This window comes from Chiloscyllium punctatum, chromosome 36 (assembly GCF_047496795.1).
Source record: "Chiloscyllium punctatum isolate Juve2018m chromosome 36, sChiPun1.3, whole genome shotgun sequence".
Classification (NCBI taxonomy): domain Eukaryota; kingdom Metazoa; phylum Chordata; class Chondrichthyes; order Orectolobiformes; family Hemiscylliidae; genus Chiloscyllium; species Chiloscyllium punctatum.
This window is the reverse complement of record NC_092774.1, coordinates 61,553,876-61,571,541: the sequence shown is the minus strand read 5'-3', so window position 1 is coordinate 61,571,541 and position 17,666 is coordinate 61,553,876. Positions and strand designations below refer to the sequence as shown.

The 17,666-nt window shown below is 45.9% G+C and overlaps 3 non-coding genes across 3 annotated transcripts; 2 read left to right on the top strand and 1 right to left on the bottom strand.

The window, feature by feature from the left end:
• The first annotated feature begins 6,336 nt into the window (after window positions 1–6,336).
• trnan-guu (transfer RNA asparagine (anticodon GUU)) lies at window positions 6,337–6,410 on the top strand. The gene has a single exon. It is a non-coding gene; the product is annotated as a tRNA-Asn (tRNA).
• A 2,480-nt stretch (window positions 6,411–8,890) lies between these two features.
• Window positions 8,891–8,962, top strand: trnae-uuc (transfer RNA glutamic acid (anticodon UUC)). The gene has a single exon. It is a non-coding gene; the product is annotated as a tRNA-Glu (tRNA).
• A 6,304-nt stretch (window positions 8,963–15,266) lies between these two features.
• trnaw-cca (transfer RNA tryptophan (anticodon CCA)) lies at window positions 15,267–15,338 on the bottom strand. The gene has a single exon. It is a non-coding gene; the product is annotated as a tRNA-Trp (tRNA).
• Window positions 15,339–17,666: the final 2,328 nt, after the last annotated feature.

Sequence of the window (17,666 nt, the reverse complement as noted above, 5' to 3'; positions counted from 1 at the left end):
GAAAATTGTTATAGTCCCGATGGATTCAGTGACTGCCAGACATTGACGTGAAATTGAGGACTGCAAATGCTGTAGAATCAGAGTCAAAGCACAGCAGATCAGGCAGCATCTGAGGAGCAGCAGAGTCAATGTTTCAGGCAAAGCTCTTCATCTATTGATATTGAAACGTCCATCTTCAGATCTACAAATAATCTGTAAAAAGAGATTACAAAAGTCATTAATGTCAGTCCAGGTTAGAAATTCAAAACAAGCAATTCTACTTTCTGCAAAACATTCTTTTCTTTTTCCACAAAATTGAAAGCACCATCCCACCCCCTCTCACCCCTCTATTCTCACTCCTCTCAAACTAATCCTCCCGACGGAACTGATTCAGGATCTTACAGAGACCGAAAAGTGAAAACATCAAGACAGACACCTCTGAATTTTGGATACCTCCACCTGAAAGTTAGTATCTTTCACGACATCTAGGAGTGAGTAAGTCTGATTTTGGGAAGCAAAAAAAAGTGTTAATTCAGGAAGAACCTTCAATGCAGCTTCTTGAGAAACAACCAGACACGAAATGGTTAACATCTGGGGAGGTGGAAGTGGGGAGATGGAGGAAATATGATATCAAGGCATTGACACCGACACCAGACAGAAACTGAACACACAGACATGGCAAACTTTACGGGCAAGCCAGAGTCATAGAGATACACAGCACAGAAACAGGTCCTTCGGTCCAACTCATCCGTGCCGACCAGATAGCCTAAATTAATCTCGTCTCATTTAGCAGCACTTGGCCATATCCCTCTGAACTCTTCCTATTCATATACCCGTCCAGATGCCTTTTAAATGTTATAATTGGACCTACATCCATCACTTCCTCCGGCAGATAATTCCTTACACTTGCCTCCCTCACCTCAAACATATTATCCTCCTGTTCTGGAGTTCTCCCATCCCAGGGAAATGACCTTGTCTATTTACCCTGTCTATGCCTCTCATGATTCTATAAACGTCTGTAAGATTACCCCTTAGCCTCTGGTACACCGGGGAAAACAGCTGAAGCAATGCACTGCGTTTCCTTTTAGCTTCACACTCACAGAACCTTACTCCCGTGTAAAACATTGTTTCCCTCCCCCACACTGTCCATGGGAAAAGCCAAGACTGCTGAGACTCTGGAGTTGGGGGAATGCCACGTAGAATTCCTGCAATGTGGAAACACGCCATTCAGCCCAACAAGTCCACACCGACCATCCAAAGCGTAACTCATATGGACACATTCCCCTATCCCATTCCACTACACTTCCTGCACACTATGGGCCCATTTAGTATGTCCACTTCTCCCGAAACTGCACACCTTTAGATGTTGGAGGAAACCAGAGCACCCGGAGGAAACCCAGCAGACACGGCAGGGAGAATGTGCAAACTCCACACAGAGAGTCGCCCCAAGGCTGGAATCGAAAGTAGATCCCTGGCGCTGTAAGGCAGCAGTGCGAACCACTGATCCATCGTGCTGCCCATGTGTGCAGAAAGAGGTGGGGGCTGGGAACTTTGTTAATTGTACCACACAGTGGATTGTTGTGTAAGGTTAAATCTCACGGCATCCAGGGAGAGCTAACCAACTGGGCACAAAATTTAGAAGCGCGTTGTTGGAGATGCTGGAATCCTTCCTGAAAACAACAAATGCCGGAGATCACAGTGGGTCAGGCAGCGCTGTGCTACTCTATGACTGGACAGTGTGGATGTGGAGATGATGTTTCCACTAGGAGAAGAGTTGAGGATGCCAAGTCATTGAGGGCATTTAAGACAGAGATAGGTTCTTGATTAATAAGGGGTCAAGGGTTATGAGGAGAGGGCAGCAGAATGGGATAGAGAAAAATATCAGCCATGATCGACTGGTGGAGCAGACTCGATGGGCCAAATGGCCTCATCCTGCTCCTGTGTATTGTGGTCTTAAAGCTGGGCAGATGACTTAAGGGGTTCTCACAAACTATTTCAGAATCCTGAAGAGGGATTGTTGGACTCGAAACTTTAACTCTGCTTTCTCTCCACAGATGCTTCCAGTCCTGCTGAGTTTTTCCAGTGTTCTTAGTTTTTGTTTCAGATTTCCAGCATCCACAGTTCTTTGTCTTCTTCATCAAATTCATTTCTTGCCCTTCCCAAGTGTGTGGAACTTCATCTCCCTGATCGACAAACTGTTCACTTACCCTAGAAATGACCATTACCTCCTTATCAAAGTAGATCCCTTTGTTGCAAAATGATTCTTCAATTCTGTGACCAAAATTATTGCATTCATAATTACTTACACCAGGGACTCACAATATCTCAGGCCAGAACACAGCTAGATTGTTTCAGACAGTACATTTATGTGATTTCATACAATTCCCTATTCCCAACTTTACCAGCGTGTTGCAGGGAATGGAGGGTTTGAGTTAAGAAGAAGTTAGGACATTTTTCCAATGGAGCCGAGGAGGTTGACAGTTAACCTTATAGAGATTTTTAAAATCAGAAGGGGTATAGATAAGGTGTCATTCCCAGGAGGCTCAGAATATTTTATTGCTCCAGAAGGTGTAAAAGGGGGTCAAAGCTTCAACAGAAATCGAGCAGAGCTGAGAACAGATAATATTTAACCCTATGGGAACAGGGAGATTAGAGGACAGAGAAATCAGGACCTGAAATCCGAGTTTACACCAGACTACCATGTTATCAGTGCTTTGATTAGCAGTGCCCACCCTCTACCTTTACTGAGCCTCTCACTCGACTTGAATGCCACGTATCCCCTCAATAGTCCGGATCCAATCCTTGTCATTCTGAAGCCATATCTCTGTAAGGAGTCTCTGATCATAATTATTCTCTACAATGTGTGCAGTCAATTAATTCGCTTTTGTTACAATGGAGCACACATTCACATACTGAGCTTTTAGTCTTATTTTTTGTGATGGTTAGAATCCAGTTTTGATTGCTCGTACATTTATTCTTCTTGTCCCTTTCTATCATTCTCTGGTGTTTGGTTTCCACATCACTGCATTGCTCACTGGCCTTGATTTGGATTGGCCGTGCTAAATTGCCCAGTGTCCAGGGATGTGCAGGTTAGGTGGGGTGGCCATGGGAAACGCAGGGTTATCGTTTCAAAGTAATAGAAGGAGTAGGCCATTTGGCCCATCGACCCTGCTCCGCCATTCATTAAAATCATGGCGGATCGATCAAGCGTCTCAGCTCCTCTTAATTGCATTATCCCAACTTCCCTGAATTCCCTTACCACGCAAAAAAACCCATCCAACAGTGTCTTAATGAAGCTGCCTCTACTGCTTCCTTGAGCACAGAATTCCATTAATTGACCATTAACCACATAGGTCCTGCCCTGAATTGCCTCATCAAAATGCAACAGCTCATATTTGTCTAAATTAAACTCCATCCACTACTCCTTGGCCCATCGGCTCATCTGATCAATTATAATTTATATTAAACTTTCTTTCCTACCTTATTCCCTAAAAGATGAAAATCTCCATCCCAAACTCTCGCCCTCCATTCTCACTTTGTTGAATCTCATCACGGATGTCCTCATCCTGAAGGGTTTGGTTCATGCTGATTAACAGGCCCACATTCAAGGGGGATCTAACTGAAACGTACAGAACATTGAACAGCCTGGACAGAGTGGACATTGGGAAGATGATTCATTGGGAGGAGAGACTAATACCCATGGGCATAGCCTAAGCATAAAGGGAGAATGGAGATTAGGAGCAATTTCTTTAGCCAGAGAGTCGTGAATCTATGGAATTCATTGTCACAGAAAACTGTGGAGGCCAAGTCACTGAGTATGTTGAACATTGAGATAGAGAGGTACAGCACAGAAACAGACTGTTTGGTCCAACTTGTCCATGCCGACCAACTATCCCAACCCAATCTAGTCCCACCTGACAGCACACGGCCCCATATCCCTCCAAACCATTCCTATTCATACACCTACCCAAATGCCTTTTAAATGTTGCAATCGAACTCGCCTTCAACACTTCCTCTGGCAGATCATTCAATAAACGTACCATCCTCTGCGTGAAAAAGTTGCCCCTTAGGTCTCTTTTGTATCTTTCCCCTCTAACACGAAACCCATGCCCTCTCGGTCTGGACTCACCCACCCCAGGAAAAGACTTTGTCTATTAATCCTATCCATGCCCCTCATGATTTTATACACGTACAGTTACAACGTTTAAAAGACATTTGGATAAGTACATGAATACGAAAGTTTCGAAGGTTTATGGGCCAAACACTGGTAGGTGGGCCGAGTTTAGTTTGAGAATATAGTCAGCATGGACTAGTTGGATGAAGGGTCTGTTCAGTGCTGTCAGACTCTGTGAATGACCTGTATTGGTCTTAAAACCATTTTCTTCCCTCCCCCGATAAGCATCCACTCCTTTGTTGTTCAAAACTCAGATGAACTTAGCCTTGAATATGTTCAATGACCCCACTTCTGAACTCAATTCCTCTTCGTAATTTACCACTTGCCTCGCTCATTGCCTGCTGCATCTGCCCGACAACTGGTATTGACTGGTGTGGAGGGACTCTGAGACCCCTCTATACATCCATACATCATTCCTGATGAAGGGCCTGTCCCCGAAACGTTCCCTGTCCTGCTCCTCAGATGCTGCCTGACCTGTTGTGCTTTTCCAGTGCCACATTTTTCGACTTTCACCTCTAGTCCTCACTTTCTCCACATTCCAATATGTCACCATTTCAACAATGCACTGCTTTTTTTTTTAAACAGCAAAGGCTATAACTTCACATTGCGGCACTGCACTTGCCATGTGTTTGCCAATTGAGACACAGACCTGGACCAACTTCGGGAAGAGGCAAATGACTGAGTTCTGAACAAAAACCGTAGCACACTCAAAACGTCGGCTCTGTTTACCTTTCCACTGATGCTACTCGACCCGTTGGCTTTCTGCAGTATTCGCTGTGTTTGTTTGACACAAATGCTGCTTTCCATTAAAGAACTGCAATCCCTGTCCTCTGGTAACTGACCCTAGTCAGTGGCAATAGGTTCTTCTGATCATTAAGGTAAAAACAATGACTGCAGATGCTGAAAACCAAATACTGGATTAGTGGTGCTGGAAGAGCACAGCAGTTCAGGCAGCATCCAACGAGCAGCGATATCGACATTTCGGGCAAAAGCCCTTCATCAGGAATAAAGGCAGTGAGCCTGAAGCATGGAGAGATAAGCTAGAGGAGGGTGGGGGTGGGGAGAGAGTAGCATAGAGTACAATGGGTGAGTGGGGGAGGAGATGAAGGTGATAGGTCAAGGAGGAGAGGGTGGAGTGGATAGGTGGAAAAGAAGATAGGCAGGTCGGACAAGTCAAGGAGACAGTAACTGAGCTGGAAGTTTGAAACTAGGCAAATGTGGCTGTGGTACCGAGTTTGTTTCATAACATGGTTGAAGAGCTTCAGAGCAGAGGAAATGACCTGGGAGTTGCAGTGGGAGAGGGACTCACTGAGATTCTTGTAGAGAGAGGAGGAAAACTTCTTCAAGGCAGGCATCCTTGCAAGAGGATTCGCAGTAGGGTTAAAATCAACAAGGTAAAAACAATGACTGCAGATGCTGAAAACCAAATACTGGATTAGTGGTGCTGGAAGAGCACAGCAGTTCAGGCAGCATCCAACGAGCAGCGAAAACACCACGTCTTCTCCCATCATTGACAAAAACCCCTGGAAATCTCCAGTTAACCATCTTTGCTCCAAAGAGAACATTCCCAAACTTGGGAATGTCTCCACAAAATGGAAATTGCTCATCCCTGGACATGATGCATGTGTTACAATGGGGAAGAGGTTTTGGCAAAATATTGTCAGATAGCAGGTGGAAAAATGTTCAGGAAGTAAAACACAAATCCCAGTCTCCAGCTTTGTGAATCTTTAGAAACTCTTTGGGAAGTGGAATTAGAGGAGAATGAAAGATGAACTGACGGACTGAGCAGAGACAGTCCAGACACCGTCCCCTTGTTTAAGAGGCTGATTGACTCTGATATTCTCGGGACATGAACTGACCCGAGACATTGAAAGAATTCTCTGCACATCAGGAAGTCAAACCCATTCTCGGCTCGGGGCCAATGAGAAAATTCGGGAAGAGGCAAAACACTGAAAGGCTCGGAGGGCGATGGCCCCGGTGTAGGAGAGCTCGTTCGTCGTGACATGGATGTGCCTGCAGATGGTGGGATCAGGCTGTCCCCATGTCTCCATAATGAATGTCCAAGGCTTTATTGTGGAAAAGTAAAACTGATAGAAGACAATGGTAATTTTGGGCGGGGCGGGTTGAATTATGAATTGAATAGTAGGTTCCTCAAAGACACTGTGCAAGCGGCGCTGGGACCTGTCTCTGTGGCGCAATTGGTCAGCGCGTTCGGCTGTTAACCGAAAGGTTGGTGGTTCGAGACCACCCAGGGATGGTGTGTTTCTTGTTCTCGCTCCTACCGCTTTCTTGGCTGCGAACGTGCACGTTCTTAATGGTTTCAGGAAAATGTTTCCCAAACGGAAATCTTTTCCACTGAGGAAGCACAAAGGGGTTTCTGAATTGATTGAATTTCTAACGTAAAGGACTGCGGATGCTGAGAATCCGAGACAGAAAGCGAAACTGCTGGAAAAACTCAGCAGGTTTGGCTGTACCTGGATGAGGAAAAAAACGAGTTCTGAAATGTTGTCTCTGATTCTCTTTCCACAGATGCTGCCTGACCTCCTGAGTTGCTCCTGCAATTTCTGTTTTTGACTGAACGTCCATTTCATCTTTCGGGATGAAACACCCAGACTCGCCATTTGCAGATATTTAACCCTTTTGAAACCTGTGAAGTGATTGGATTCAAACAAACTCAGCAATGATTTACTCTTTCGCAGCTCCACAGGCAGACAGACCTGGGAAATGAAGCTGTCAGTGTGGTTCTGTATTGGTGGGCCGAGTGGTGAATGCGATGGACATGAAATCCATTGCGGTTTCCCCACGCAGGTGTGATCACTGCCGACTACAGTTGAGAAACGACGTCAAAAGAAAAGGGAGATTGCTCCACGGTTTTTTTTTAAATGCAGTCAGTGGACGGGTTGAAATATTTCAATCACATTGGGACTGGTCGGGAATCTGCAGCCCACTGCCTGTCAGGGTGGAACAAGCAGATACCCACAGAGCTGCTATTGAGGCGATGAGCCAAGTGTTTTGAAATGAGACGAGAACAGTGAGGGGCGTGAAGTCGTGATCGAAATGAAGCAGGCACCTGAGGACAAAGGTGTTTGATTTGCCAATGAAAGATGCTGCTTCACAAAGTTGGGCCTGTGGAAGGGAATCTGTGATTTAGATTATCTTTGGTTGTTCACATTGTGAATGTTCCCATTGCTGCGCATGTCCGTGTTAACGTCAGAACTCTGCAGCATGGCGGTGTCAGATCAGCACAGGGCCGGGGCGCAATGGATGATGCATCTGACTCCAGCTACCTGTTTGAAATGCAGCTCACAGCTTCTTCACACACCCCAATTAATCTTTCTCATTGTCCTGAAGCCGGCACACGGTTTGAGTTCCCGATCTGCGGGAATGAGAATCCTTTCACTGTCTCGCGTCAGTAAATGTCCCTGAGAACATCTGAGTCAACTCACAGCGCTGTCAGAGGAGGGGATGCTGAAATAGCCCCACACGCTGCTCACGGGCACATTTCACTTTCCCGAACACACCGCCCCAACCACTGCGGCTCTTGGGAGTGGAAAGGGAACAAGCACCAAAACCCAGTCTCACCTTTGTAAATCTTCAGGAAATAAGAAAACTGTCCATCCCTTCGGATCTTCCATCCTGGGCTGACAGCCTTGATTTTAAATGGCTGTCCAGTCAGTGCCGATTCGTTTTGGCTGAAAAAAATCTTCCTTATCTCATCCCAGCATTTCTTGCCACAGAGACCTGTGTGGCAGAGTTCATGTATATATTTCCTTGTATGGTATTTTATAAATAACATTCGTTTGCTGGTTGTTTGTATCGGGTATTTCAGGTTCATTAGCCGCTGTTTGAGTGTGTTGGGAGGTTTGTGGGCTACCATGATGCTGAGAGGGTTGAGTTGTCTGGACATCATTTCCCAGATGTCTTTAATGTAAAGTAATGTGCTAGGGTTTCTGTAGACGTTGTGTCCGCTTGTGTCAGTTTGTTGATGTGAAATCGGCACACTGGGTTTATTGGTTAGGCAAAAGTGAGGACTGTAGATGCTGGAAACCAGAGTTTAGATCAGAGTGGTGCTGGAAAAGCACAGCAGGTCAGACAGCTTCCGAGGAGCAGGAAAATCGACGTTTCGGGCAAAAGCCCTTCATCAGGAACAGAGGCAGGACGCTTCCAGGGGTGGCGAGATTAATTGGGGGGTGCTGGGCCAAAGGTAGCAAAGAGTACAATAGGTGAATGGGGGTGGGGACGGAGGTGACAGGTCAGAGAGGAGCATGGAGCGGATCGGTGGGAAGGGAGATGGACAGGTCCTGAGGACAGCGCTCAGTTGGAAGGTTGGAACTCAAGTAAGGTGGGGGGGAGGGGAAATGAGGAAACTGGTGCAGTCCACATCGATGTCCTAGGGTTGAATGTATCCGAGGCAGAAGTTGGGGCGTTCTTACCCCAGACATCGGGTGGGGAGGGAGGGGCGATGGAGGAGGCCCAGGCCCTGCATGTCCCTGGCAGAGTGGGAGGGGAGGTTGAAATGTTGGGCCACAGGGCGACGGGTGTCCTGGAGATGTTCCCTCAAACGCTGTGACTTGACTCTGCGACGGGGCTCCAGTCTCCCCAATGAAGAGGAGACCGCATCGGGAGCAATGGATACAAGAAACAACTTTGGTGGAAGCCTTCTAAATACCGTGACCCGGGTTCGATTTCCAGGCAGGGAAGCAGTTTTCAGTAGGGCTGTCAAACTTCACTGTCGTACCCCTGGTGGTCTAGTGGTTAGGATTCGGCGCTTTCACCGCTGCGGCCCGGGTTCGATTCCCGGTCAGGGAAGCAATTTGCAGTGTGCTTTTTTGGCTGCTCATTCTCCTTAAATGCGCTGTCGAGTTACTTATTGGTCTTCGTAGTCACTGGGTGCTGCAGTGTGTTGTGGTTCGTTGAAATCGTGCCCTCGTTCAAATTTGTTTGTATGTGTAGGGATGATTACTTCTGTAGCTAAGTACTTGGTTCGCGTGTGTTGCTTTCCTGCAGAGGCTGTTTTGAATTTATCATTGACTGTTCGCTCTACTGTGACATCCAGAAATGGCACTTTGTTGTTGTTCTCCTCTTTTGTTAATTTTATGCCAGGAAGGAGATTGTTGATGGTGTTGTAGGTTTCCTCTAATTTGTTTCATTTTTTGATGACAGAAGTGTTTCATGGGCGTTTCGTTGTTTTGTTTGTAGGGCTTGTTACTGAATATGAAGTGGGTGATAAGGCACAGTTCCACGAGGTTGACAGTGTTATCTTTGCTGCTGAAGTTGGTTCTGTGTTTTTGTCTTTAGTTCTTCGAGTAGTGTCTTCAGTTTTCTTTGGCCACGTTGATGTTAATGGATGTGAACAGGGCTGTTATGTCAAAGGGCAACATTATTCCATCCTCTTCTATGTTTGTGTCTTTGGTGTTTGGGAATTCTTGGATGGAGTAAATGGAGTGGCATGAATCTTCGACTTGGTGTTTTAGTCCTCAGTGGAGGCCTTTGACTAGTCTGTATATTGGTGTTCCAAGTAGTGAGATTATGGCCTGAGGGGGGCTCCTAGTTTGAAAAAGAGGAGAACAACAATAAACAGCATTCTTCGATGTCACAGTAGAGCGAACAGTCAATGTGGAACTTCAAACTGGCATCTACAGAAAAACAACACACACAAACCAAATACTTAACCACAGAAGCAATCATCCCAACACCCACAAACGAAGCTGCATCAGGACATTATTTCAACGAGCCACGACACACTGCAGCACAGAGAAACTACGAACACCACAAGAGAAAAACGTATATAGTGTATTTAAGGAGAACGCGTCCCCAATAAACCCATTCCGCCGATTTCCCAGTGATGCTTCCAAGCTCACTCTCAAAAATTCGGTTTGTCCCTCCATTCTTTCCTGTTTGTTTTTTGTGGGTTTTGAAAGCGTTCCCAATCTTCTGACTGAGTATTGGAGTTAGGAAGGTAAAAACAATGACTGCAGATGCTGGAAACCAGATTCTGGATTAGTGGTGCTGGAAGATCACAGCAGTTCAGGCAGCATCCAAGTAGCTTTGAAATCGACGTTTCAGGCAAAAGCCCTTCGTCAGGAATAAAGGCAGTGAGCCTGAAGCATGGAGAGATAAGCTTATCTGTCCATGCTTCAGGCTCACTGCCTTTATTTCTGACAAAGGGCTTTTGCCCGAAACGTCGATTTCGAAGCTGCTTGGATGCTGCCTGAATTGGAGTTGCGAAGTTATGTTGTGGCTGTACAGGACATTTGTGAGACCACTTTTAGAATATTGTGTGCAATTCTGGTGTCCCTCCAATCAGAAGGATATTGTGAAATTTGAAAGGGTTCTGAAGCACCAATGGGTCCACAGAGAGTAAGAGGCCCCTCTACTGCCCTGAATGTGGGAAGGCCTTCAGTGATTCCTCTGCCCTGCTGACGGACCAGTTGGCCCACACCGGGGAAGGCTGTTCTCCGGCCCCAAGTGCGAGATGGCCTTCAGCAGTTCTTCCCATCTGTTGAGACACCAGTGGGTCCACACTGAGAGGCCGTTCTTCTGCCCCAACTGCAGGAGGGGCACTGCTCTTTCCTCCGACGTACTGGCCCATTGGTGTGTCCAAATGGTAGAGAGGTCGTTCAGTTGCCCTATGTGCAGGAAGGCCTTCAGCAATTCCTCGGCCCTGCTGAGGCACCAGTCTATCCACACCGGGGAGAAGCCATTCTCCTGTTCTCCTGCCCCGAATGTGGGAAGGTCTTTACCTGCTCATCCACACTGCTGAATCACCAGCTGGACCACACGGGCGTGTTGGGGGGGGGGGGGACAGTGGCGGAGGAGGGGAGGCCATTCTGCTGCCCTAAGTGTGGGAAGGCCTTCAGCAATTCCTCTGCCCTACTGAAGCACCAATGTGCCCACACCTGGGAGATGCCCTCCAGCTGGACCGAGTGTGGGAAGAGGTTCATGTTTTCCTACAACTTGCGGAAGCACCAGCGGGGGCACCAGCGCTCCCAGCAATCAGATCCTACCAGTGATGATGCCTTCAGTCACCTCCCAGGTCTGAACCTCCTGCCATTTCTGACAGTGGGTGCAGTGGGAGAGTCGGTGGGCTGTTTTAGTCTTCTGCTGGACTGCAATTGCCTTCCCGACACCCCACAATCACAACTCCATGGTGGCTCAGGGTTAGCACTGCTGCCTCATGGCACCAGGAACTCAGGAATAATTCCACCCTTGGGAGTCTGTGTGCAAGTTATGGAGGATAGGAAAATGGATCTGAGTGGGTTAGTTTTCCGAAGATCAGTGCAGTTCTGTTTGGCTGAAGGACCTGTTTCCACATTGTGGGGGTTCTATGATTCTATGAGCTTTGCCTTCAGTGGACACTGTTGCTCATTGAGCCCGGGACTGCACATTGCCAATGAAATGATCCAGAGAAACCTAAGACCGCAAGAACATCGGAGAAGAAGTTTGGCTTACTCTGCCATTCGTTAGTAACAAATGTATTGGATGAGATTAGCTACAGTGTGGAAACAGGCCATTTGTCCCAACAAGTCCACACTAACCCCCCGAAGAGTAACCCATCCAGACCCATTTCCCTCTGACTAATGTACCTAACTCTATGGGCAATTAAGCATGGCCCATCCACATGACCTGCACATCTTTGATTTATGGAAGAAAACAGGACCACCCAGAGAAAACTCACTCAGACATTGGGGGAAAGTGCAAATTCCTCACAGACAGCCACCCAAGGCTGGAATCAAATCTGGGTCCCTGGCGCTGTGAGGCTGCAGTGGTAATCACTGAGCCACTACATATTGCAACCCGAAGTTGGCAAGCAGGAGGTTGGGAGAATACAGCAAGCCAGGCAGCACCAGGATGTGGAGTAGTCAGCGTTTTGGGTATTAACCCTTCTTCATGACTGAAAGAGTGACTTATCTATGAGAAAAGATTTACATGAATGTTGCTGGGGGTTGGAGGGTTTCAGCTGCAGGGAGCGGCTGAATAGCGTGGGGTTGTTTTCACTGGAGCATCGGAGGCAGAGAAGGGACCTAATACCGGTTATAAAATCATGAGGGGCATTGACAGTGTAATAGACAATGTCCTTTCCTTGGTTAGGGGAGTCCAGAACTAGAGGGCACAAGTTTAGGGTAAGAGGCGAAACAAATTAAAGGGACAACTTCTTCATGCAGAGAGTGGTACTTATATGAAATGAGCTGCCAGAGTATATGGGTCAGGTGCTGTCAAATGGGAGTAGATTAATATAGGATATCAGGTCAGCATGGACAAGTTGGACCGAAGAGTCTGTTTCCATGCTGTACGTGTCTCTGACTACTGGTCCTGATGTAAGTTTAAAATAGAGTCCAAGTAACTTTGAATAGTTCAATCTTGTTGAGCTCACCTCCTGAAAAGTTTCAGATGAATCCCTCTGAGAGATACTGTTTAAACATGCTGAGTTGGACAAAGTATCCCATCAAGTTCAACACAAACCCAGAGTTGAAGAAGTCAGAAGTCGGAACACCAAGGGGACCAAAACTGATCACAATATTCCAGGTGCAGCCTCATCAACGTCCTGTATAACTACAACATAACTTGCCAACATCTGTACTCAGTTCCCTAACTGATGAAGGCCAGTGTGCTGAAACCTTTCTTCACTGCCTTATGTACCGATGTAAACAGAGATATAGGACCTACTTTAAACTGATCCACGGTCCAGCTGCTGGGAGCACAGAAGTAGAGAATTGCTCCGTGAGTGTGCTGGGTAGATAACCCAGAGGTCGATGGGTAAAAACCATGTGATTCTATTGCTCAATGTCTCTGTAAGCTACTTTCATATACAAAGGCTCTCTGTTCTGCATCTTGCCTTTGCATCTGCTTCCCAAAGTTTCTTCAGTGGAGGCGTGGCCGCTGGAGCCCAGGAGTTCAACAACCCCCCAGCGCTGGAGGAAGGTCCGAGCTCCAAGAAGCGCGGGGTACGGCTGGAAGCTGGATTTGCTCAATGCTTGTATTTTTAACTCATTTAAATGGTACCTACTGTATGGGTCTATGGTTTACATTAAAACCAAAGGATCATATCAGAGTGTTTATATTTAGCAGTGGTGGTTGGTAAAATGCACTTTCTGGGGGAGCACTTTCTATGATGCTGCATTTCTCGCCTTCTGCCCTTCCCCCATTTCTTATCTCCCATCTTGATTTTATATTTTTTTGGTCAAATTTAATTTCAGATTAATCAGACTTGCGATTCACTGTGTGCTATTAATTTGTTTGTTCGAATAGTTCAAGTCAAAATTAATGCTGTAATTTAATTTCTGATGTCAGAGTTTGACATTGAATGTGCAGGTGTGAACACCAGTAAGTTGTGAAAATAAATCAAGAACTTGTGGTTTTTAACAAAAAGAGCAGTTCACTGATATTCATGGCATCGTCTCATTTGGGAGTGATGATTCAAATCTGACCAACAAACCGTTTCATGCAGTCATCCAATTGAATAAAAATTTTCTTTAATTTAATAAAAGAAAATAATTCTGGCAGGCTAAGACTTATGCAATGTATTAATAAGATTATGTCCATTGCTCGCAATATGGTCTCAACCACATTGGGGAAACTGGATGCCAACTAACCGAATATTTCAGGGAACAACTCTTGGACTCTAATTCTAACCGACACACCGCCCTGTGGCTAAACACTTTATCCCACCCTCCTCTAGCTTATCTCTCCACGCTTCAGGCTCACTGCCTTATTCCTGATGAAGGGCTTTTGCCCAAAACGTCGATTTCACTGCTCGTTGGATGCTGCCTGAACTGCTGTGCTCTTCCAGCACCACTCTTCCAGTATTTGGTTTTCAGCATCTGCAGTCATTGTTTTTACCACTTTAACTCCCCCTCCCATTCCACCAAGGACATGCAAGTCCTGGGCCTCCTCCACTGCCAACCTCTTGCTACCCGACACTTGTAGGAAAAACACCTCAACTTCTGCTTTAGGACCCTCCAACCACATGGTATCAATGCAGTTTTCATCAGTTTCCTTATTTCCTCTCCCCCACCTTGTCCCAGATCCAACCTTCCAATTCGACACCAACCTCTTGACCTGTCATACCTGTCCACCTTGCTTCTCACCTATTTACTCCACCCTCATCTCTGACCTATCACCATCAATTCCTACCTCCATCTACCTATTGCACTCCCAGCTGCCTTCCCTCCAGCCCCACTTCCTTCCCATTTATCTCTCAGCCCCCTTGGGCCACCCTTTATTCCTGATGAAGAGCTTATGCTCTAAACCAAGACTGTGATGAAGCAACATCCTCAACAAATAGGAAATAGCTCCCAAGTCAGATTTCATCCCCTCTTCTGTTTCTCAGTTCTTTCAGAAATAAGGAATGTCTTTTTCTTCCACTAGAAAGTGGTCTTCCCCTTTGCACTGTCTGAAGTGTTATGCCTCACCACTCCTTCAGACACCTTTTAAGAATCCTTTCAACCTGTTTTTCTAACAATTGTGGAGGTGACCAAAAGCAAACATTTCACTCCTCCTCAATGTCCCATTTCTCCTCCTATGAGCCATTTTGTCATGTTGTCTCTGTTACAAGCAGCCGAGTGCACTTGGTTTCTGAATTGAAATTTGGCCATTGAAGTGAACAGGATTAATATTTATCGATGGCGAGCTGTGTTTGCACTAACTGTAATTTTCCATCAATATGATGTCTTTTGTTCCACCAAAACTGGAAACAATGATCTGTGTTTATATTGCAGTCGGATGTAGAAAATCATCCCAGCGATCTTCACGTTATTATAGTTTACTGAGGCCATAACAGCATTACGTGGCAGTTTGATGTGACTAAAACCTGGATGGCAATCTCTAGATTATGTTGTAAAAATATCGGTATAATGTTATTCACACTGCGCTGTCACCAACTGAACGAAGCGGCTGTGTGTTTAAATCCCGTGATGAACAGTTTGTGTTCGACTTCTCACATTGCGGGGAGCTGAGCATTTACCCAAACAATAGGCACACCACCTCCCTGACACAGTGTTCACAAATCAAACTGACAGTAAAGATTCACACGTGATCGAAAGCTTCTGCAAAGAACTTTCGATATAACCGACGTACTCGTTTCTTCATTTGAAATGTTAGACGTTGATTGTAGTGAGCCTGACGTGATTTGAACACGCAACCTTCTGATCTGGAGTCAGACGCGCTACCGTTGCGCCACAAGCTCACAGATGGCCCATGCGCTCTATTGATGCTTAAGGGAAGTGATCGCACTACAATGATTTTACGTTCATGTCTGTTCTGTTTCTCCCCCTTCTCCTTCTGTCTCTCGAAACAATTTCCAACTCTCTCTCAATAAAAATCTGAAAGAACTGCGGATGCTGTATATCAGGAACAAAAAACAGGAGTTGCCGGTGACCCTTCCACAGAATTGATGGTGATTGGGAACATGTCGGTTTATATTCAGGAGATATTGTGGGAGGAAGGCGGAGATCAGGACAGAGCCCAAAGCGAAGGAAGAACTGTTGGACAGATAAAGGTGTTGATAACGATCTGTGTGGGAGGGTGAATAACTGTGAGGGTGAATAATGGAGACTGTTCGTGGTTAAGTAGTGTGGAATGACAGACTATGTGATAACAAGGCTTGGTGTGTGTGGAAGGGACGGGGATACTATGGAGTTCAGGCCCTAGAATTACTGAGTTCGGTGTTGGTAACGGAGGGATGTATGGTCCCCAAGTGTAATATTCGGTGCTCTTCGTTCTGCTGGTGCTGAGCTTCGCTGGGACAATACAGCAAACCTGAGACAGAGATGTTTGACAGGGAACAGGGTGGGGTGTGGAATTGGCAGGCAACTGGAAGCTCAGGGACTTTTTTGCCGGCAGAACGTAGATGTTCTGTGCAGCAGTCACCCAGTTTATGCTTCGTTTTCCCCAATGTAGATGAGGCCACATTGTGAGCAGCAAATGCAGTAGACTAGGTTGTGGGTAGTGCAGGTAAAGTGCCGCTTCACCTGGAAGGTAAGTTTGGCCCCTTGGATAGCGAGGAGGGAGCAGGTAAATGTGCTGGTGGCACACATTCAGCGGTTGCAGGGGAAAGTGCAACTCAACCTGCAAGTTTACTTTGAGAAAATCCTAGACTTGAACTCCCAAGTCTCTTTGCATTTCGGATTTCTGCATTTTCTCCCCATAATCTTCTGTTCCAACAGTGACTGTCTCGTGTCAGGGCAGCACCAGTGATTTCCTGACATATGGATTGTATTTGGGGATACCATGTAATGTCAGGAATTGCGAGTATCTCAGGAGCAATCATTATTCCTGGAGGAGGCAGAGAGGAATGTAAACTCCGGAACTTTGATAACTTCATGAGGCAGCAATAAATCTTTCTGAACCAAGAAACGAAAGGGCCAATGAGAAACTGCTACAAGGGAGTTAACAAATAACATACATTAACTATCGCTGGGAAGGAGGAGGCAAAATAAATGAGCTGTTTCTTTGGACAGATGAGATAATGGTGTTTAATAACTGTGTGGCAAAAGGACAATTAATTCTGCCTGTAGAAGGAAGGCCTTGGCATAAACGGGTTAATCGCAGGACAGGCTGTTTCAAACAGGTGGAAACCCCTCAAGGATAAGAAGGTAAGCTACAGACCTGAGGTCTCCAGAAGTGTGGGGAGGTGGTGTCAGAATCTAAAGAAACGTGACACCACAAATTTGAAAGTGAGGGTACTCCACCAGAAATCAACGCCAGAATGGTTTAGCAGCAGTACTTGGAAGAACAACACGGCATCAAACACTTGTAAAGTTCCAGAGATGGGCACTGTTGGTGGAAACAATGTTAAATTCCACCATCACTTGGGTGATAGCCAAGATGGCGGGCTGGGGGGGGTGGGGGCCGGGTGTGGTTCGGGGGGAGAGAGAGGCTGAACTTGCTTACTTGAGGGATTCTATTTTTTGGTTGCTACCTACAATAAAGTGTAAATCATTGTTTCAACAGTTGGTTGTCTGTGCAGTTTCTGAGTCAGTATTCAAATTAAAGCGATTCACCCACAACCAGAGTGAGAGGCTGGGATTAATAATGACTCCTTTGCATTCAGCAGGACGGCACGTCAATACTGTTATAAAGCGAATGCTGAATCCCCTCCCCTCTCTGAGATCTCAAACCGAAACACCAAAAGAGGAGCGCATTGCCCTTTCATCTATAAAATTAGTGTTGAAAAGTGGTGTCATCTGCTCTAGTCTTAAAAACAAAAATAAATCACAGTCACTTTAAAATCAAGGAAAAGTAATTTACGTATCCAATTTGAATGGAGACCAACTGAACTAAACTATTAACAAACCAAATAAATCCCTTCGAACTACTGACAATTCTGGCATAAAACGGGATTCTTGCTGTTCCAATAAATACAAGACCCACTAATATAACAAGAAATAGAATTTAGTCTCTCAGATTACAGCCAGCTTACATGTCTTCCAGGATATTCTATGCATCCTTCTATTGAATCTTTTGTCAGGAATGTCTCCTCCAATTCCTGCCCTTCTGCTTTTTTTGTAAATGA